This window comes from Podarcis pityusensis, assembly GCF_964106645.2.
Source record: "Podarcis pityusensis genome assembly, chromosome: 1".
NCBI classification, from domain to species: Eukaryota; Metazoa; Chordata; class Lepidosauria; order Squamata; family Lacertidae; genus Podarcis; species Podarcis pityusensis.
Genome location: NC_138028.1, coordinates 14,905,971 through 14,929,280, shown reverse-complemented (window position 1 = coordinate 14,929,280; position 23,310 = coordinate 14,905,971). Strand labels below are relative to the sequence as shown.

Genomic DNA, 23,310 nt, shown 5'->3' with positions numbered 1-23,310 from the left:
GACGATAACAAAACTGTGTGACAAACTTACAAGGACTGAGAGATTAGGTGTGTGCTGCTTGTCCTGGAATTCAGCAAGGATCCTGGCACCCGCCCTGACTTCAATTTACTAGTCCACTTTAGCCCAGTCATTATTAATATTACTAATTTCTCTGCTTAGTGTGTCGCAAAGTGCTTTCAGATTAACTCTCTCCCTAATCAAAACAGTTCTGTGAAAAGAGGTCCTTAATATAGACTCTGAACAAATGCTTCCGTAGGGGGAGTACGGCAGCGCTCACGGCAATCGCCTTGAGAACGTGGAAAGGATCCCACCGAGAAGATCCAGACAAGATCCAGACCGATCCCTCTCTTATCTGGCCTTTTGGAGAGGGAGGAGGAAAGGCCGGCTCCTTCCTGGTAGGATTCAACTGCTTAGCATTTGACTTGTTTTCTAATATTTTATTTTGCTTACTTTAAATGTTACACCACACTTTGCACAAGCCGTGTGTGTGTGCATGTTTTGCAAGACAGATTTTAAAAAATGCACAAAATAACACAACCCTTAAAAATACATATCAAATCACGAAAGAACAATTACTAATAGCAGCAGGTCTATCCTGCTCCAAACATTTGCTGATAAAGTTGTGTCTTAAAACTATAAAATGATGGTGACAAACGCACCTCAGTAGGGAGGTAAAGTAAAGGTAAAGGGACCCCTGACCATTAGGTCCAGTTGTGGCTGACTCTGGGGTTGCGGCGCTCATCTCACTTTATTGGCCGAGGGAACCGGCGTGCAGCTTCTGGGTCATGTGGCCAGCATGACTAAGCCGCTTCTGGCGAACCAGAGCAGAGCACGGAAACGCCGTTTAACTTCCCACCGGAGTAGTACCTATTTATCTACTTGCACTTTGACGTGCTTTTGAACTGCTAGGTTGGCAGGAGCAGGGACCGAGCAACAGGAGCTCACCCCGTCACGGGGATTCGAACCGCCGACCTTCTGATCGGCAAGTCCTAGGCTCTGTGGTTTAACCCACAGCACCACCTGCATCCTAACATACAGTGGTTCCTCGGGTTAAGAACTTAATTCGTTCTGGAGGTCCGTTCTTAACCTGAAACTGTTTTTAACCTGAGGTACCACTTTAGCTAATGGGGCCTCCTGCTGCTTCGCCACCACCGCACAATTTCTGTTCTCATCCTGAAGCAAAGTTCTTAACCCCAGGTACTCTTTCTGGGTTAGTGGAGTCTGTAACCTGAAGCGTCTGTAACCCGAGGTACAAGTGTATTACCATAGTCGAGGCCTGCTCTCCCCTCCTGTGGTTTCCAGCCACTGGTATTCATAGAAACACAGACAGGGATGCCAACTTGAATAAAATATTGGGGGGTTGGCCCAAGGAAGACCCGCCCCACATAATCCATCACGGCACCCCCCCCATCTGAATGCCAATGCCTATCAACCTTGAGGGGCGCGGGCGAAGGGACCTCGGCCCCTAGGAATCAGCTGTGATCACAGAAATGGACAGTTGGAAGGGGCACCCAGAGTCATCTAGTCGACCCCACACTACAGGCACCTGAACTAGGTCGTCCATGGCAGATGGCCAACCAACCCCTGTTTGGAAACCTCACAGGAAGGAGAGCCCACGGCCCCTATCCTGGGAGCCTGCTCCACGGTGAAGCGGCTCTTGCTGCCTCCAACTGCGGTGGTGGAGCCGAGCTGTTGGGGCTAGCAGTATTATTCTATTTATTGGGTTTATATACCGCCTTATACCTGGAGGTCTCAGGGCAGTAATAATAATAATAATAATAATAATAATAATAATAATTTTTATTTATACCCCGCCCTCCCCAGCCAAGGCCGGGCTCAGGGCGGCTAACAAGCAATAATAAAAACAAGTTGAATGAATACAACTTAAAAACAAGATTAAAATACAATATTAAAATATTGAAATGTAGCCTCATCACAGGAGGAGAAAGGAAAAAGAAAGAGGGGGAGGGAATCAAGTTGATTCTAAGCCAAAGGCCAGGCAGAACAACTCTGTCTTACAGGCCCTGTGGAAAGAAATCAGATCCTGCAGGGCCCTGGTCTCATGAGGCAGAGCGTTCCACCAGGCTGGAGCCAGTGTTGAAAAGGCCCTGGCTCTGGTTGAGGCTAATGTGACTTCCTTAGGGCCCGGGACCAGTAGGGTGTTGCTATTTATGGACCTTGAGGCTCTCCATGGGGCATACTGGGAGAGGCGGTCCCGTAGGTACGAGGGTCCTAGGCCGTGAAGAGCTTTAAAGGTCAAAAGCAGCACCTTGAACCTGACCCTGTACTCCACCGGGAGCCAGTGCAGCTGGAAAAGCACTGGGTGAATATGCTCCCATGGCAGAGACCCCGTGAGGAGCCTCGCTGCAGCATTCTGCACCCGCTGGAGTTTCTGGGACAGCTTCAAGGGCAGCCCCGCGTAGAGCGAATTACAGTAGTCAAGCCTGGAGGTGACCGTCGCGTGGATCACTGTGGCCAGGTCCGGGCGGGAAAGGTAAGGCCGTCGAGAGCCCTCTGCTCCCAGGGAGAGAGAGAGGGGCGTGGGTGTCTTCTTCCAGTCTCCATCGCCAACCCCAGCAGCCTCGCCCGCACTCGCCACGAAGCGCCCGGCAAGAGACGGCGTCGGGTGGAGAGGAAGAGGGCGCGCCGGGATCGCCAAGGGAGGAACCCAACCCCTGGCCCGACGTGGGGCTGCCGCTCGCCCGAGGGCTCGCCGCCGCGCACAGCTCTCCCCCCACCCCAGCCCGAGGGTGGGGTTTGCTCGCTTCTCCTCCGCCCCAGCTCTCCACTCCGCCCCCTTTCCTGGAAGTCTCCGCGCTGCTTCGCGTGCCACGATCGAGGCGCAGCGGCTGCCAGCTTTGCGCGGTGCCCGGTGCTGCGCGTGCTGAGTCGTCTTCTCCCGCTGGCTTCGCTGCTCCGGAAGGCTGCGCGCCCCGCGCTTGGATCGCCGCCGCGCGCCTCCTAAAGCTGCCTGGCCGATTCTTTCCGCCTCGGCTGCGCGCGCGCGGAGGAGGAGAAGCAGCAGCAGCAGCTGCGACGGCGGCGGCGGCAGCAGCGCCTCGGATCTTTGCGCCGCGGACAGGTAAGCGCAAGAGCCGCGTGGATTGCGCCGGACTTGCCAGGGCAGCGGAGACGTGCTGGTTTCCCGCGTCTCTCCCCGCCCCAGGAAAGGGGGATCGCGGTGGCCGGGTACGAAGGAAGGATGCCGTCCCGGCTCCCGAGGGCGCAGGAAGAAGGGGGAGCGGTGGGGAGGGGCAAGGGAGGGGGACAAGGGGGGCCGGGAGGGAAAGGGTGCTGGGACCCGAGGCAGGGGGAGGCAGAAGGGAGGGATCCGCATAGCTGCCAACGTTTCCCCTTTTTAAAGGGAAATTCCCGTATTCCTAATAGGATTCCTCGCAAGAAAAGGGAAAAGTTGACAGCTGTGAATCCGGAGGCAAGACGAGCGGGGCAGGAAGAAGCGGGTTACAGTTGAGGGGCTGGAAAGGAGGCAGGAAAAGAGGCATTCATAGAGTTGGAAGGGACCCTGAGGGTCATCTAGTCCAACCCACTTCAATGCAAGAATATGCAGTTGTCCCATAAGGGGATCAAACCTGCAACCTTGGCATTATCAGCCCCATGCTCTAACCAACTGAGCTATGCAGACATAGCTGGAGGGCAAAGCGGTAGCTGTGCCTGGCAGTGCTATTTTTCTCTAAAAAGAGGTGCCGGAACTCACCATGAATGCAATCGCCCTCGTTCTCTTAGAATGGCCATGGTACCCACCTGAGAGGTGCCGGCACTGAGTTCCTGTGAGTTCCTCCTGAAGAAAAGCCCTGGTGCTTGGCATGCAGAAGGTCCCAGGTTCATTCCTCAGCATCTCCAGGTGGGGCTTGGAGAGAAGCCTGCCTGAGACCCCGGAGAGCTGCTGCCAGCCAGTGTAGGTGATACTTAGCTAGATGTGACTCCCTATAAGGCAGGTATGATATAATGATCCCACTGCCTGATCAAATGTCGGGGGTCTCCCAACATTTGCTCCTGGGAAGCTCATAGGCAGGACACAGGGGCAAGAGCTGTAGCCTCCCCTCACCAGAGCTATCCTTTAGATATGGATATTCTGGTTCACCTGTCTCTGATAATGTTACCTTCAGATGTTTGTCTGGCCCTTTAAAAGCAGCAGCAGCAGCAACAACAACCCTGCGCTGTTGGCCCTCTCTGGCAGTGGCCTTTGGAGGAGGGCTGTGTGGAAGTGTCACAGTGCAGAAGGAAAAAGCAGAGATGGGGAGCAAAAAGAGTAGGCTGTGAGCCACATTTACTCCAAAGCAAGCCCTGTTGATTTTACCGGGGCTGTCTTCCAAGAAAGCGTGCTTTGGATGGCGGCTTGAGGGGTGGAAGGAACAGAGGTGAGGCGGTGGAAAGGATGAGGTAGAAGGAGAAGAATCATAGCATCATAGAGTTGGAAGGGACCCCTGAAGGACATCTAGTCCAACCCCCTGCGATGCAGGAATCTCAACTACAGCATTCAGGACAAGGGGGGGGGCATCCAAACCTCTGCTTCAGAGCAAGCACAGGGGCAGGTGACTGGGGAGCACAAGGGCGAGAGCTGAGTCTGGGCTGGTGTAAGGTGCAGAAATTTGAAGGAACTGTGTAGAAAACTGTGCATAGGTTCAGGAGAGCTAACCTGGAGGTTGCCAGGAGCTTTCTCAGCAAATGCCTTTAAACCCAAGCAAGCCCCCACTTCCAGTAGTCCCTACTCCAGGGATGGGCAGAAGGTAGATTGGGATGAACGGGTAGATCTCTGCGTGTTTTGCAGTAGATTGTCAAGGGCTGCTGACTTTCGACTGATTAACATCAGCAACAGCAGGAAAAAGAAGGTGCCCTTTACCCCTTTAAAGAAACAAAGAGCTCTTCTGGACTGGCTGCTATTTTTGGGTGGGATTCAGCCATATACTGGCAAATCCAGGTCTCTCCATGGGCGTTGATTAGGAAGTCTTGTGCAACAGACCTGCTTTCCTGAACAGATCAGGCTTCTTGCGATAAGGAAAGTGATGGGAACATTTACTGGCACGCGTGGGGGAACTTTGACGCCATGGGTCCTCTTACCTCTGCACAAACAAATCAGAAGGAATGCTCCTTAAATAGCCACCCTTTGTCCGGAAGTGCTCAGAGGAGCAAACTGGAGCAGGATTGTGACTTCTGTGCAAAAGGACTAGTGAGCCCTCTTCAGTTCTAGTTCCCAAAACTTGTTCCTGAGCTCAGGAAGGTGTTTAGAGGCAGTTGGGACATTGTTTTTCTTAATTGGATTGAAGCTGGTTTGAAGGGTGGGGTGGAGAGTGTGTCAAAACACTAGAAGGGATCCCACGAGTCATCTTGCCCAACCCCCTGCAATGCAGGAATCTTTTGCCTGACATTTGAACCCAGAACCATGAGTTTATGTGTCTCATGTTCATAATGACTGAGCTATGCTTCCCAAACCAGCATTGGGAGATCCCTGGATGCAAAATAAACAGGGGGTTTGTACTATATATCTTTTGCACCCGGCTTGAGTTGGTGAATGTAAGAATAAAGGGGGGGGGGAGTAGATCCAAAAAAGTTATAGAATTGGAAGGGACCCTGAGGATCATTTAGTCCAACCCCCCGCAATGCAGGAATATGCAGTTGTCCCACATGGGGATCAAACCTGCAACCTTGGCGTTATCGGCACCACGCTCTAACCAACTGAGCTATGCCCAGGGAAGTCAAACACTTACCGTTTTGGCAAGCACAGATCGGTGGCAGAAGGAAGACGTGCAGCCGAGAATGCAGAATGTCAAGACTGAACCGGGGTGGGGGGGGGGAGAGGAATAAGTGGTGAGGATATGAAGGAAATTGGTAAAGAACCAAGGTTAAGTATCAACAGCAGAACTAGCACCACACATGCATGATGGAATCAGAACAACAGTAGCTGTTAAACCTGTGAGTTAGGATCATTTTTGCGGTCGGGGATTTTCTTTGGGGAGTTAAATTGGAGGATCTGGTAATTTCTCTTCTAGCTCTTACTTTCCCAGAACTTAAACCAGGGTGATGCCTTCCTCTGGTCTATCATAGGGGTTTGTGTCTTATGTAGAGCAGTGGTGAAAGGTTTTAGGAGAAAGTTAAGATTTCAGCGTCAGTTTGCTAACAAGAATTCACTGGCACGCGGCATCGCCAGCCGGGAACTGGCAGTGCTGTCCAATACATGTCTATTCAGAAGCAAATAGAATTTAGCTCAACAGGGCTTAGTTCCAGAAAAGTATGTTTAGGATTGCAGCCTGCAGCACGGAGGAGCAAAATGGGAAGGAGAGAGGAAGAATGAAAACACTTGTGGCTCCTAGATCCAGTTTTTAAGTGCAACCTTTTATTTGTGGAAATAAGATGGTTATATGGAATCGTAGTCTAATCTACAATCTGCAGCTTTTCGCCCTCAGTCACGAAACATCCTGTGTGTTGCATGAAGCGGAAAGAGAGAAATGGTAAAGATTTGCAACAGACAACCCAAAAGGGAACAAAAATGACGGTAATAGCAAACTGGCTTCTGTAAGTGTCGGAGCGAGCAACTGCTGTCTGCGTGAACGCCAGTGAAATAATTGCATGTCTCCAATTTGCCATTATTGATAGTTTGCATAGTACTTGCAAACTGAGCACAGAGAAGTTGTAACTATAATTATCAGCTTGTCTTGCGTGTCCCAGCTCAGGAGCCCCCAGAAGGCGAACCAAGTCTCAAAGCGAAGGATTTGCCTACAGAACTATTGGAACGCGTTCTGCAGTTGCAAAGCCAGGCTGGCTGCTGAACATACCCCAAAGCGACCCCCAATTCCAATTCTGATTCTCTGTATTTGTGTGATGTATGGGTTTGTAAGCACCTGTTTCGCTCTCAGGCATGTTCGGTTTCAGTGCAAGCACCTAAAAATGTACATGGGTGAAATAGTCCACAATGTGCTGTGGCAGATTCTAGTACCACGTCTTTCAGGTTTAAGGCCAATGCTCTGTTCACCAGGATGGCGATGGGGGAACATGTAAAACAGCCTTCAGCAACCCTGTAGGGCATTTGGCTTCAACTCCAGGCTGTATAAATCTTTCAGCCCCAACCAGCACAGCCACACCGTAGCCTAAAAAAAATATCTGGAGAATACCTGGCTGGCGAAGGCTGGTGTAAAAGTTAGGGATGCTGCTAGTAGCATCCTTCCAGCCGCATCTTTTTTGAGCCATTGTTTAGCATTGGTACTTTGCAAATTGCACACCCGCCTCTTCCTTAGCCTTGTGAAAGCAGAAAACGAGTGGGCGCAGATTCCTGTGCATTGTATTACGGCTGCTTGCAAAAGGCATCGTGCTCCTTCCTGGAAGTGCTTGTGTACCTTGAGCACATAATATCTGAAAGAACAAATACCAGCACATAAACCTCCCTTACACCAAGCCAGAGCATTCAGTCCAGCTAGGCCAGGCAGAGGCAAACTCGACCCTCCAGATGTTTTGAGACTACAATTCCCATCATCCCTGACCTGTTAGCTAGAGATGATGGGAGCTGTAGTCCCAAAACATCAGGAGGGCTGAGTTTGCCTATGCCTGATCTAGGCCAGTAGTGTCCACTCTGGCTGGCAGCCATTCTCTAGGGTTTCAGAGCTCGTCTTTCCCACCTGCACCAAAGTGCCTGCAAGTGCATGACAAGTATGTTCTCCACCGCCATTCCACAAAATGAGGAGGGTTACATGCATTGTATTTGTTAGAATGTACTGCCAGCAAGAAATGATGTGCAAGGAGTGGTTTCTTTTGGAGGGGGGGTGGCAGTGGGAGAGAATATTAAGCAAAGTGTTTGGCAATAATGGTGGTTGCTCTGGAAAAAGGTCTCTGTTGTTGCATTGAGAAAATGTGCTGCCCAAACATCCTTGATGAATGACAAAAGTGTTTAAAAGATGGATCTTTGAATGCTAGGAGTGCGAGAAACCTGAAGCTTTTACTTCTCTCGAGTTTCTTGCTTTGGCTCACTCTGTGTTCTCAGTTCATGTCTTTGGAAATTCCACACTGTGTCTCTGATATTTCTGCTTTTCTGAACAACCTCTGAGTTTGCAGGTGTTACGTGGCCAGGGGCAGAGCTGTAAATCTTGCCGCAGGTGGTAAAAGCAGCACTGCCGCCCCCATCCCTCACCCCCATTGTGAACTCGGGGGGGGGGGGCGCATTCCTCATTTGTGGCAGTGGCACTAAATTGCCACCTGCAACATGCAGAATATATATATATATATATATATATATATATATATATATATAGCTGATTGATGCATTTGCATGGTGCAGAAGTGGCTCCTAAACTAGAAGCTACCAAAATATTATTGTTGTTGTTGTTGTTGTTGTTGTTGTTGTTGTTGTTGTTATACTAGAAATCTCTCTCTCTTGATCCCCCCACATTCCACTCTTTCAAAAGCCCCCACCCCAGTTTTGTTCAAGAGCCCCGGCGGGGGGGGGGAGGGACAGACGGACAAAGGGAATGTGGTTTTTTTGCCCAGCTTCCCATTTGGTCCCTGCTTTGCTAAGACTCACCAGGCTGTGCTCCAGGGCCCTCTAGTGGGCTGCTAAGGAAGCAGCGGCGATGGCAGGAGCCTGCTAGGAGGAGGAAGTGATGGAGCAGCGATAGTGCCCCCCAGAGGAACAGCATCACCAGCGCAGCCTGCGAGTTTGTAGCGCCCGCTCTCAGCCTCTCTAGCTGGTCTCAGTGGCCCAGCCAGGCACTGCCTGACGCTGCTGTTGCTGCTGCTGGCAGGGAGCTCTGTTCACTCCTCTCCTCCCCTGCGAAGCTCCCACCAGGTGCCACCTTGAGTGCTGGCACTGATGGGTCCTGCCCATCAGTGAAGACACGCAGTGCTTGAAACCGACTGCGCTTTGCTCTCCCCAGCCTCGAGCCCAGTGCACTGCCTGCTGTGGCCACACAGCCAAGCTGAGGATGGCCTCTTCCCTAGCTGCCAAAGCGGAAGTCTGCTGCTGGATGGGGGCGGATGAGGGGGCAGTTTGCACAGTCTAGGAGTCAGACACTCAGAGTTGAGCCCCACCAGTTGCACTGGGGCTTCCGCAGAGAGGTGCCGGGGGATAAAGAAGCAGGGCAGTATGCTGGCTGTTTGCCATAATCAATATTGATAAGCAGTGGAGTTGCACTGCTCCCATGCAATCTGGTGTTAGTCCTTGCTAGAAAGGCTTTGCATTCTTCTTTAGTCTACCTGCTGTGGTTTGGGGTGGGGCGGGGGGAGAGCCAAACTGACAATCCAATTTAGTGGCGCTAAGAAATGCCGCCCCAGAAGGCAGAGGCCTCTTCAGCTGCGCACTTCCAGGTGGGTAACAGGGCAGCGCTTCCGCAACAAGCCAGTAAGTAATCTTGCCACCCCCTAACATGCCCCCCTAGCAATGTGCCCGCTTTCACCCTCCCAGACCCAGCACTATTCTTGGCTTCCCTCCTTCCGAAAAAGCAGCAGCTGCACAAACTGACATGCATTACAGCAGTGGACTAGCTTGGGTGTGCTTCCCGTTGAAAGCAGTGCCGTACAGAGATGCACCTAGGTTTAAATGCATGCTCTTGTGTGTACATCTTGCCTCTTTTCCCTCCCACTCTTCTCCACTTGGTATATACAGGTAGTGCTTTTTTCTTTCTAAAAAAAATGTTTAGGGACGTGGATGTTTAGGGTCTAAACCACAGAGCCTAGGGCTTGCCGATCAGAAGGTCGGCGGTCCGAATCCCCACGATGGGGTGAGCTCCCATTGCTTGGTCCCAGCTCCTGCCAACCTAGCAGTTCAAAAGCATGCAGTGCAAGTAGATAAATAGGTACGTGGGTGGCGCTGTGGGTTACACCACAGAGTCTAGGGCTTGCCAATCAGAAGGTTGGCGGTTTGAATCCCCGTGATGGGGTGAGCTCCCATTGCTGGGTCCCAGCTCCTGCCAACCCAGCAGTTCGAAAGCATACAGTTCAAGTAAATAAGTAGGTACCGCTCTGGCAGGAAGGTAAACGGCGTTTCTGTGTGCTGCTCTGGTTTGCCAGAAGCGGCTTAGTCATGCTGGCCACATGACCCGGAAGCAGTACACCGGCTCCCTTGGCCAGTAAAGCGAGATGAGCGCCGCAACCCCAGAGTCAGCCACGACTGGACCTAATGGTCAGGGGTCCCTTTACCTTTACCTTCATTTTCCTCCTCATATTGAAATACTGCCCCTCAATGAGGCCAGGCTTAGATTCACAAAATGTTTAGGGTATGCGTACCGCTGCATCCCCCCAGGAAAAAGCACTGTGTACAGGAGTTTAGGCATCTTAACTGCTGATCCTTCCCACAAATGAAAGTAAACTGGGTAGAACTGGGTACAAGGAAGGTTTGGGGGATTTTTTTTACCGCACCAGGGGCACCACCACCACAACTATGTCACAAATGGAACCTGGCAAATTACCACGGCATCTATGTTTAGCGTTCATTTGTTCCACCTTTTCCCAATTCTTCAGAAACTCCAAAGGCTCCAAATTTAGTCAGCCCAGCAGCGCTCTCTTTCTCCCTTGCAGTTAACCTGGTGGTGTGAAAAAAAAGCAAGCCTCACCCCCGCCTTCTGACATTTTCCCATCAGGTTGGCAAATTTCACACCTACAATTACATTTATAGAAATAATGAATCCACTATGCCCTGTAAAACAGGCAGCAACGTTCATTTCTGATTGAAGGTATGAACTTTCTCCCTGTTTTGACAAAGTCCCCCCGTGATCTTCTCGCGAGGAAGCTGGTAAGATGTGGGTTGAGCGAGGTAACTGTTAGGTGGATTTGTAGCTGGTTGACTGACCAAAGCCGAAGAGTACTCATTAAGGGTTCCTCCTCATCCTGGAAAAAATAACAAGTGGGTTGCCGCAGTGTTCTTTCCTGGGCCCATTGTTGTCCAATGTCTTTATAAATGACTTGGATGAAGGAAGTGAGGGGATGCTCATCACATTTGCAGATGACACCGAACTGGGAGGGGTAGCTAATGCCGCAGAAGACAGAATCAGAATTCAAAATGACCTTAACAGATTGGAGATCTGGGTGCAAGCTAACAAAATGAATTTAAATAGGGACAATGTAAGGTTCTGCACTTAGGCAGGAAGAACCAGATGCACAAATATAGAATGGGGGACCCCTGGCTTACTAGCAGTACAGGTGAAAAGGATCTAGGGGTCTTGGTGGACCACAAGCTGAACATGAGTCAACAGTGTGATGCAGCAGCAAAAATAGTGAATGCTATTCTAGGCTGCATCAACAGAAGTATAGTGTCCAGATCAAGGGAAGTAATAGTACCACACCTGGAATACTGTGTCCAATTCTGGGCACCACAATTTAAGAAGGATGTTGACAAGCTGGAAGGTGTGCAGAGGAGGGCAACCAAGATGATCAAGGGTCTGGAAACTAAGCCTTATGAGGAGCACTGGAAGAAGCTGGGTATGTTTCACCTGGAAAAAAGGGCTTGAGAGGAAATATGATAGCCATCTTCAAATACCTTAAGGGCTGTCATATGGAAGATGGAGCAAGCTTGTTTTCTCCTGCTCTGGAGGGTAGGACTCGAACCAATGGCTACAAGTTGCAAGAAAGGAGATTCCAACTAAGCATTCAGAAGAACTTTCTGGCAGTAAGAGCTGTTCAGCAGTGGAACAGACTCCCACGAGAGGTGGTGGAATATCCTTCCTTGGAGGTTTTTAAGCAGAGGTTGGCTGGCCATGATTCTATGAATCCCGGAGACTGACTGCCAGGCAGAAAAAGCACTGTAAGAATGTTCCCGTTAATTTGCACAGATACCTGCTTGCATTTTCACTTCCTCATGTTAGGGAAAAAGCTAGCATTTCCCTTGTATGCTAACAGGCTTAGGGGAGTTGGGTGGGTGGAGGATTAAAACCCAATCCCTTAAATTGCAATAGTTTTGATTCTGCTGGACATAAGCAGTGAGAACCCATTTTCTATATTTTGGAGTGGTTTTAGGAATTGTCATTTTCATGCCATTAAGGGAGTGTGATTGAGCTATTGCTGGCTGTGATGAGCACACACATTTCTTCTCACCCCCCCACCCCACTGCTATCTCCGGTGGTTGTTTTGCAGAGTTTAGTAACAGCACCAAAACATGCACAACTTTGTGAACAAAAAAAGATTGCTGATGCCGCTGTTCTTGAGATGGGAGAGTTGCGGTTGGTACCACACAACCACTGTTAGGACATAGGAAGACACCTTACACTGGCTGCGTTTGCCTGTAATGCTGAGCCAAGGTGGGTGGTTTGCTTAAACCACAATGTGCAAGAGTTGCATGTTGGCACATGCAGTTCAAGGGCTTCTCTTTGCACGACTCTCTTCCTCCAGCTGGAAGGAAACAACCAACCAACCAACCAACCAACCAACCAACTGGCTGTCTGATGTCTGAACCAGCATTGGTGCTTTGCTTCTCTCCGAAAGCCACAACCAGTGGGAAGCCAAGAACAAACCTTGGCTTCACATTGTGGTTTGGAGAGTAGCAAACCATGAATGTTGGTTTGGGTGTCATGCTAAGTCCAGACTTACTCCTGGATGGGCTAAGGGGAAAGCGGAATGGGAGCACTCCAGAGCTCAGTAATGCAACATCATTGTTTAAACCATCGTTAGAAATTCAGATATATAAACTAGGCACCGAACGGCTCCTTAAACCAGGGTTACAGTCGCCAAAATGGAATGCCTAGTTGCCGTTTTTCAGCCAGACGGCTCAAAAGTCAACACAACTTCAATACTTTTGGTTCCTGAATTTCGTTCCAATTGCACAGCTAAAAGATAACGGATAGAATTATACAGGATGTGTTGCTAGTGTGTGAAGACAGTCGAGATCCAAGAACCCCCAGGCATGCACTCCAGATGGTGACAACGTCAGACGCCATCCTGGCGCCCGGGCATCTTCACTTGGTGTGAAGTGCACCTTGTGCCCTGGCGATTTTTGAACCCTGGTTTAAACCAGTGTTAGTCAATGTGCAACTCTCCAGGTGTTGCTGGACTCCAGGTCTCATCAGCATGGCCAATGAATCATAGACTCATAGCTGGAAGGGACCATGAAGGTCACTGAGTCCAGCCCCCTGGAATCTTTCACCCAACATGAAACCCACAACCCTAAGATTCGGAGCCTCACGTTCTACCAACTGAGCTATCCCCAATGGTCAGGGATAACTGGAGTTGGAGCCCCACAAAAGATTTCTGTTTTGTTGATTCTCATCTGTAACCCTTTATTTCGATGTTTAGCAAGTGGATATTTTGTCTAGCTGGTAATGATGTTTCAAAACGTGGGATTTTCATTGTATCTTTGTAGCTGTTTTCCATGCGCAGCGTTTGTTCTGAGTCTTAAGACGATGCCCTAATTCGTAAGGTGTTTTACAATGTGGGATTTTGTTGTACTTGGTCTTTATCGATGACGTGTTAAGATATGTTGTAGGTCACTTAGAGATCTTCCCCTCTCTCAAAATGCAAGCAGCAAATAAATTCCTAAATAAATAAAAATATAGTCTGGAAGGTACCACGTTGGCTGCCCCTGGTTTAAACAAACCACGTGCCACGACTTAGCATAATAATAATATTTTATTTATATCCCGCCCTTTCCAGCCGAAGCGGGCTCAGAGCGGCTAACAACAGTAAAATGATACAACTTTCTAAAATCATTTCATTATAAAATCAGTTCAAATTATATTAATGGCAACCATTGGGCTAGAGTTCTGTGAGGACTGCCAAAGGAGGGGGTCAGACTGTGCCTTGGCCAAAGGCCTGGTGGAACAGCTCTGTCTTGCAGGCCCTGCGGAAAGATGTCAAGTCCTGCAGGGCCCTAGTCTCTTGTGACAGAGCGTTCCACCAGATCAGAGCCATGGCCGAAAAAGCCCTGGCTCTGGTTGAGGCCAGCCTAACCTCCCTGTGGCCCAGGATCTCCAAGATGTTTTTATTTGAAGACCGTAAGGTCCTCCGTGGGAGAGGCGGTCCCGTAGGTACGAGGGTCCTGGGCCGTATTGGGCTTTAAAGGTTAAAACCAGCACCTTAAACCTGATCCTGTACTCCACCGGGAGCCAGTGCAGCTGGTATAGCACTGGGTGAATGTGATCCCGCAGTGAGAACCCCGTAAGGAGTCTCGCCGCGGCATTCTGCACCCGCTGGAGTTTCTGGGTCAGTCTCAAGGGCACGTAGAACGAGTTACAATAATCCAGTCTGGAGGTGACCGTCGCATGGATCACAGTGGCTAGGTTAGGGCGAGAGAGGTAAGGAGCCAACTGCTTAGTTTGGCGGAGATGAACACAGCCACTGATTCAGACCATTGGTGTATCTAGCTCAGTATTGTCTGACCAGAGTCTTCCCCAGCCTGACCTGAAGATGTTGGGGATAAATCTGGGACCTCCTTTATGCAATGCATGGGCTCTTATTGTCTTGTTGACTTCTGTCTCCAGCCTTCCAACTTAGCAGCTGCCACACCTGGGGAGTGGAGGGCCCCTACTCTTAAGTCCCTATTTACCTGCACTTACAAAGCCATCCCTTAATTTGCCACCATTGAGTGATAAATCGTTTGACAGAAGCCAGGGATTGAAAAAGCAGTTTTCTCGACTGAAGTGCCTTGAAGCGGAGGTGGAGGAAGGGAGCAAGGAAACTTGTGCGTTGCCCGCCTACACGTAACCTGGACAAAGGCAGCGTTTTATGTCCCTGAGCTTGGCGAGCAAGACATTCAGTGCTTGGTGGGAAGAAAGGGAAAAAATGTCACACAGCACAGCCTTTTGAGAAGCGATTCCTGCCCCCGACACACACCTCCGAAAGCAAAACAGAGCCTAGACGGCTGATTTTGGAGTCAATATTATGGGTACAGAGGACGCTGCCTGTGGGTTCTGTTAAGCAACAGTCGTTTTGCATGCACACCCTCCCCCCCATGCAGCTAAACTATTTAACACAGATTCAAATGAATTAACATGTGCAACTGATGAGCCCACTTTATGTTTTTCTACATGGATGTATGACGGTGCCTTACATAAATGTATGAGTCAGGCTACGCTGGAAGCAGATTAGATAGACCTTGATAACTCTCCAGCTCAGCGTGGCCTCCTTGGACATGCAACGACTCTCTTAAGCTCTGCTAATGGGGATATTTTAATTGGGCATGCTGGGAATTTTGCTGAAGATCTCGGAGTTCGTTTGCTCTGCCTCTGAGCTGCTGGACCCACCGCCTTTTCAGCTGGGACAGATAGTTGGTTAGATGCAATCTCCAATACCAAGGCGCCAACCACAGGACATTATTATTATTATTATTAATAATAATAATAACAATAATAATACCCCGCCCATCTGGCTGGGCTTCCCCAGCCACTCTGGACGGCTTCCAACAAAATATTAAAATACAGTAATGCATCAAACATTAAAAGCTTCCCTAAAGAGGGCTGCCGTCAGATGTCTTCTAAAAGTCTGGTAGTTGTTCTCTTTGACATCTGGTAGGAGGGTGTTCCACAGGGCGGGTGCCACTACCGAGAAGGCCCTCTGCCTGGTTCCCTGTAACTTGGCTTCTCGCAGTGAGGGAACTGCCAGAAGGCACTCAGCGCTGGACCTCAGTGTCCGGGCAGAACGATGGGGCTGTGTGTGCCCATCTTGAAACTGAACAAGCTGAGGTCCCAATACGTGGAAGGTTATGGATTCTGTGAACTGCCCTGAGATCTTATTATGAAGGGCGGAATAGAAATCTTTTCCTTTTTTTAATACATGGCTGCCAGTGTTTTCCCCCACCCAACATTTCAAACTTTTGTTGTGGGTTGGAGTTGAATTTCTAAAGAAGGTTTGCATTCACTATCTTACCTTATGCTCATTATTCCCAGCTTAAGCCCTACAGGAAACTGGCACCAAACGATGCCTAGAGTGGAGGAATTGAAAAATAAGCGATCCTGCCAATTTTGTCTAATCATGCGCTATCTGTCTCTCTCACCTTTAGCTCCTTTCTACTGAGAGTTTTTTTCAAACTTCGCCTGGGATTCAAGAATCATAGGTCCAATTCTGGGCATGCCAAGCTGACTTGTGGATATAAGTTGCCATCCTTCCTAGAGGAAATGGGCAGTGGGGTGGGGTGGGGACGCCTCCGCAACCCCCCCTTCAGGCATGCACGCTCATTTACATGTGCTAATTGATTTATGCAAGGAAACCTACTTAAAAGAAACTTGTGCGAGATGTAAGAGCAGGGAGGGGAGCTGTCAGAATAAGTACAAAACAAGCCAGGTGGCAAATCAATGGTGTCTGCTTCTTCAAACGCTGTTTGTTGAGGATGATTCTAGTCTCCTTTCTGATGTTTAAAGCCTTAGCATGGCTAGGGATTCAGGTACCATGAGGAACGTCCAACATCCTGGCTATTTAGATCTTCTGTAGAAGTCCTTCTCTGGTGCCCCTGTCATCCGAAACCTGCTTCGGGTGTTCTCGAAATTCAGGAATCCCTGGTCCCCATCACTTCTGTGAGTTGCAGGGAGTCAGCTTTCACTCGTGGTGGATTCCTTCACTACGCAGAACTCTTATTTCCCAGAGTTCTCCATTGCAGAGAGAACATCTACAAGTCCTGGAGGATCCGTGCTTCCGACAGGTGGCCTTCAGCTCATGGACGGCAACGGCAATGGAAGGGAGAGGGGACCAAGCTGGCCTGCTTGTTGCTGAGATCCTCTCCAATGATCCTCTCCTGGATTAGAAGAAGGCTAGAGATAAAGCGGGACGCAGGGGGCGCTGTGGGTTAAACCACAGAGCCTAGGACTTGCCGATCAGAAGGTCGGCGGTTCGAATTCCCGCGATGGGGTGAGCTCCCGTTGCTCGGTCCCTGCTCCTGCCAACCTAGCAGTTCGAAAGCACCTCAAAGTGCAAGTAGATAAATAGGTACTGCTCTGGTGGGAAGGTAAATGGCGTTTCCATGCGCTGCTCTGGTTCGCCAGAAGCAGCTTAGTCATGCTGGCCACATGACCCGGAAGCTGTACGCCGGCTCCCTCGGCCAATAAAGCGAGATGAGCGCCGCAACCCCAGAGTCGGCCACGACTGGACCTAATGGTCAGGGGTCTCTTTACCTTTACCTTAGAGATAAAGCAAGTGGGGACCAGAGTAAGGGCCTTTTCAGCTGCTGAGCCTGGCTGGATCAGGCGAAAGGCCCAAGTCGTCCACTGTCCTGTTCTCACAGCGACGAACTGAATACATATGCGAAACCCACAAGCCAGACTTGCAATGGGATATCCTCTAGGCAAAAACCCTTCTTAGCCTCCCAGACTTTGGAATTATTTTTCACGTACTTCTTAAACACAGATGGTTTTATTGTGCGATGATGATGTGACTGTGTTGTATGTATAGGCACTTTTAGTGCTTTTGCTGTTTGCTTATGAACCTGCGCAGGTCAATATATAAATTCTCCCAATAAATAAGGATAAAGATAAGCAAACAAATAACTCCTGATAATTTTCGAGGGGAAGATAGGAGCACAAGTGCCAGTCTCCTGTGTGGCAGTACTTTGTCCTGTTACCGTAGCAACCGCTGAGCCTCCTTTGCATAGGGCCTCCAAGTTCTGCGCTGCTCAGTAGGCCTCGTACTTCTGGCAGGCCATTAAGCAAATCAAGCCTGGTGTCCTTTGTCGTATTTCACATGTGCTCATGGACTGGTTTGAATTTGGAAAAGTTGTGCGTCTTCTCGTCACAGCATCTGTCTTTGCCCACAGCCTGTAAACAGAACGTCTGCAATGGAAAGGCACCTTTCTTACGAGGAAACCTTGAGAATGAGATGGGTTTGGCTGGTGAGGAAGGGCAATCTGTCCATGCTCAGAGGCGCTTCTCGGTCTCTCCATCCGTCTCTCTGGAATGGGGGGGGGGGGTGCATAAGCCCTACCAAATTAATCAAACAAATTCCTATTTCGCATTTATTTATTTATGAAAGTATTTATATACTGTTTATAGTGTGGTCAGGTAGAAATCAGCTTCCTATTTCTTCCAGGGCAGTGCTTTCTTGAAGGCATTGTCTAACTACTTTTGAAACTTTAAAAAAGAATTCTACCAAAGAAAGGGGGAGGGGAATAAGGCATGGTTTTATGATAAAGCTACACCAAAAAGCAAAAACTGCTTGCATTATCCTAGGACTCCCAATGTCAAATGAAGCGCAGGGTCATGACCTTAAAACCACACATCAAGTTGCAATAATCTAATGGTGGCAGGCCTGTCATTTTCAGTTCATTCTCTTTGTTTTACATTTACCTTCAGCACATTGGCTACAGTTTCTTGCTTTGGAGCCCACAGGGCTGGGGTTTTTTTTGTTCACTAACAATTTCCTTTCTTTTTCACCCCGTGGTTGAGTGCAGCCTTTTCTGTGCAACTGAACTAACTTCCGAGACACTACATTACATTGCTCTGTTGCAATCCTTAGTACATTGGAAACTTAGTTTAAATTGATTTTAGCTTTTTGTAAAAAAAAGAAAGAAAAGAAGAGAAAAGAAATCACAACGAGACATCCCCCGATTCCTTATAATGGTACAAACCTAACCATACATACATTGTTCGAAATAAACTCCCATAGAACAGAGAGTACCTATTATAACTGTAATCTGTGGGTTCAGTCTGTAGTTAATTGCAATGATTGACAGATGTCCCATTAAATTTTAGTGAATTGCACTCTAACCCATCTGTCTCTTTCCCTGTGTTCCTGCTAGAGCTGAGTGAATATTGCCTACCCATATTCAATATTATTTTTGTCGCTGCCATAAAATGCTCTCTGCTTTTGGCATTTGTTTATTAGGTGACTCACAATATTTGTCCAAGTTGGTCTGCGTTCTGAATTGCACATGGTCAACAACGATGCAACGGCACCCACGTGTGGCATGCCGTATGCTGTCTTGACCAATGCGACTTATTTTCTGGTTCTTGCTGACTTAATAAAGTTCTGCATTTTCGTGCAACTATATGGTGCTTCTCATAGTCTGTGCAGGTGGAAGTGAAGGGAGTCAGGGGAGCCTGTGGCCCAGTTGATGGAGTGGCCTGCTCTATGTCTTTCAGATCTGACAAAGCAAGAAGTGTTTTGGTTGAATGTGGGGAATGAGCATTGCGTGCATAAAAGGCCAGGTTGTGGTCGATTCAAGCAAAATGTAAGCGTAATACAGTGGTACCTCTACTTACAAGCACCTCTGGTTACGTATCCTTCGGAATACGCACGCGGCAAACCCGGAAGTATTTTTCTGCGTTTTGCCACGTGCACATGTGCAGAAGCACTCTACTGCGCCATGCGCAGAACAGGCACCTCCGGTTGTGAAAACCTCAGGATCCAACCGGAGCTCCGGAATGAATCCCGTCCGCAACCGGAGGTACCACTGTCAGGAGTTCAGCCTACACTTGAGTAGGACCCTGGCAGAGACACATGCCCGACTGGCATGTTCTCTCCCTCCTGGTCTTTCTTTCGGGAGCTTCAAAAGCTTTCTTCAGCCTGAACATCTCAGCGACACCGACACCGGCACACTTAGGGATCCGCAGAGTCTTTGCACCTTGCGTGACAGACCTCAGCAACTCAGCATTTTGGCTAATCTACTTTATTTACATATAAACACACACGGAGCACTGCAACATGGCTCCCTCTCTCTCTAGCAACAGACAGCAAAGAGAAAAAGAACAAAGGACAACAGTCCCACTTCACGGAACACAGTAACACAAGCATCCTGTCTTTGTCACTTCCCACTCTGTGGAGTCAAAACATACACCATCATGTGATAGACAACAATCCCATGACTGCAATCATAGATCAGGAATTGTAACAACCACAATATGCATGTTTCCTGGGTAGGAGGAATGGCTGATGGAGAGGGGTGCTGCTGTGGACATCTCCTCCCAGCAGTGGTGTTGCTCCTTCATATCTGGATGGTGGGGCAGAAGGCAGAGAGGTCATGGTGGCTCAGTTGCACCAGCAGAGCCAATCTTTGTGACCAAACTGTCCTAACCTTGCTACCATACCACCCCCTGACATCCCAGTTAACAGTAGGTGGCCAGGTGGCCATATATGCAGCACCACTCCTCCCCTCCATCCGCTCCAACCATTTCATTGGATTGCATGAGGCTTATTCCAAAGGAATTGTGCACATAGGATTACAGCCTTACAGTGCAATCCTACACGTTTGATAGGGAAGCGGTCTTTTCACTAGTGACACCAGTATTCTGGAAATTTTCCAGTAGTCTAGAAAATTTCAGTACTCCCTGCTGAAATACGAGGCGTCATCTCTATTGGCATTCCGCCGGCTTTTGAAGACACACCTGTTTACACTGGTCTCTCGACCCGAGTCTCTTGTTCTACTCGCTGTATTGTCTTAATGGGATTGTTTTATTGTAAGCTATATTTACTCGAGTCAAAAGCGCCATTGAATCTAATGCACACCTTAATTTTCGCAGCGTAATTTGGCCTCAAAAGGTAAGCATTAGATTCGAGTAACTATGGTATTTTGGACATGGATGTTTATATTTTAATGCTTGTGTATTTGGCCTTTTTACTTCTTAAACCACTTAGAAGTCTGATTATATTTCATTGCCCATTGTTGTAGATGCCAAGGACACAATCCAGTCAAAGATTTCAGGACTCCAGTGGGGGATGGAAGTACAGTGGTACCTCAGGTTACAGACGCTTCAGGTTACAGACTCCGCTAACCCAGAAATAGTACCTCAGGTTAAGAACTTTGCTTCAGGATGAGAACAGAAATCGCACAGCAGCAGCAGGAGTAGTACGTCAGGTTAAGAACAGTTTCAGGTTAAGAACGGACCTCTGGAATGAATTAAGTTCTTAACCCGAGGTACCACTGTACTGAACTTCAGCCAGTTTGTGCCCCAAGCTTTTAGAAGTATGTATCACCAGTGAACATACCGTATTTTTCCGTGCATAAGACGCTCCCATGTATAAGACGACCCCTATTTTTTTAAACCCAAAATTAAGAATTAAGTTATTTAGCTTTTGGGAAGGGGGAGAAGGTCACTTCCGCCAGTCACTCACCTGCCTGCCCGCCACTACCGATCGCTTGCCACAGCCACTGCCAATCGCACACTTCTCCACAGCCACCAATTGTCTGCCCTCTCGCCGCCACCAACAGCCCACCCGCCCACTTGCCACAGCCGCCAATTGCCTGCCTGCCTCGCCACAGCCACCAATCGCCTGCCCAATTGCCACAGCCGCAGCCAATTGCCATCAGACCTTGCTGCAGCCACCAATCACCCGCCCAGTCACTGCTGCTGATATCCTGCTTGCTGCTGCCATTAATCGCACATCTCCCCTTTGCATCCACTATCCGTGTACAGTGGTACCTCGGGTTAAGTACTTAATTCGTTCAGGAGGTCCGTATTTAACCTGAAACTGTTCTTAACATGAAGCACCACTTTAGCTAATGGGGCCTCCTGCTGCCGCCGCGCCGCCGGAGCACGATTTCTGTTCTCATCCTGAAGCAAAGTTCTTAACCTGAGGTAATATTTCTGGGTTAGCGGAGTCTGTAACCTGAAGCGTATGTAACCTGAAGCGTATGTAACCCGAGGTACCACTGTATAAGACAACACCCAACTTTTGCCTAAATTTTTTTTTAGCAAAAAGCATCATCTTAGGCACAGAAAAATACAGTAATTTGCTCTTTTCTTGCCGTAAATAATTTGCCTCTGTAGCTTAACTGTGTGGGATGAATGAACTGGAACATTATTTGCTGGTCAGGGGTCAGGGACAGGAGAGAGAGAGAGAGGGAAGCAGACATTTTGGAATCTCTTCTGCTTCTTTTTCTCCCCCCTCCCCACATTTTATTTCCCTCCCCTGTCTTGACAATTGTCTGGTCCTTGCTTATGTTCCGAAAGACTTGCCCACACAGCCTTCTGCTCGGGGGAAACCATGTACAGACATTTGGTCGTTGCACTTCAAGCTCAGTAAAGAACAGTGAGCAGCATGCGTCTCTGTCTGACGGATTGGGAACATTCGCATTTCTAAAACCCTGTCCAAAATTAAAATGAAATGAAGAGGAGATGGTGGTGGAGGAACTAGGATCATGTCTGCCACCAGCTCCCTGTAGGTACTGAAAAAGGCAGCGCAGTCATAGAATAATAAAATTGTAGCATTGGAAATGAACTCAAGGGCCATCTAGCCCCAAACCATTGCAATGCAGGAATCAAAGCTAAAGAATCTCTGGCAGATGGCCATCCAGCGTCTGTTAAAAAATCTCCAGCGAAGGAGAAAATGATGTTGATGATTCTTCTTCCATGGCATGCTAGGAACTTGGGAACCAGGAAATAAAATATATGTATGAGTCGTTTGCGACTGGACTTAACCGTCAGGGGTCCTTTACCTTTACCAGTGCAAAGGGGGGGGGGGCCTTGTTCAACCACTTCTTCTTCTGCACTTAAAATGTTTCTTCACCCTTGAATGTTGAGAGAAATCCTAAGTTAATCGAGATATAACTTAGTCCAGTAATGGTAGCGAAAGATGCATGCTAACTATAAAATAATTGCAGAAGAGATACATTTTTGGGACAACACTCAGGTTAGCATAAGAAAGAACATCCTAGAAGTTGCCATGTTCAGCTCAATGGAGCATGGGGTTTTTCATCCCCTGTTGTGAGGCTGCCTTTATTACAGTGGTACCTCAGGTTACATACGCTTCAGATTACATACGCTTCAGGTTACAGACTCTGCTAATCCAGAAATAGTACCTCAGGTTAAGAACTTTGCTTCAGGATGAGAACAGAAATCGTGCTCTGGCAGCGCGGCAGCAGCAGGAGGCCCCATTAGCTAAAGTGGTGCTTCAGGTTAAGAACAGTTTCAGGTTAAGAATGGACCTCCGGAACGAATTAAGTACTTAACCTGAGGTACCACTGTACAGACAAAGAAAATCCTCTGTGTTACAACACGAAACAATCTGATCAACAAAAGGCAACACGTGGGCTAATAACATAGTCATACCTCATGTTACATTTGCTTCAGGTTGCGCATTTTCAGGTTGTGTCCCACAGCGACCTGGAAATAACAGAATGGGTTACTTCCGGGTTTTGCGGCTCGCGCATGCGCAGACACGCAAAATGACGCATGCGCAGACACACAGATGCGGGTTGCGTTCTTTTCAGGTTGCAAACAGGCCTCTGGAACAGATCCCGTTCGCAACCAGAGGTACCACTTGGGCAATATTTCTGAAACACTATCGTTTCTTAATTCATAAACGAAAACCAAGAAGTCACAAACTAATAGAAGTCAAATAAATATTCCATCAACAGGAATGCTTAGAATGGTGTGTAACCACAAAGAAGCACTGAAGTTGAGGCAGAACGCCTTTCCGAGGTTCATATCTATATCAAAGTTTGGTTGAGAATGAACTAGA

General features: G+C 48.6%; 1 protein-coding gene across 1 annotated transcript in view; it reads left to right on the top strand.

The window, feature by feature from the left end:
* The first annotated feature begins 2,922 nt into the window (after window positions 1-2,922).
* LBHD2 (LBH domain containing 2) overlaps window positions 2,923-23,310 on the top strand; it is a 52,251-nt gene continuing 31,863 nt past the window's right edge. Inside the window, exon 1 of the mRNA XM_080993317.1 lies at window positions 2,923-3,082. The gene's annotated coding sequence lies outside the window, so the exon portion shown is untranslated. The remainder of the gene's footprint in view (window positions 3,083-23,310) is intronic.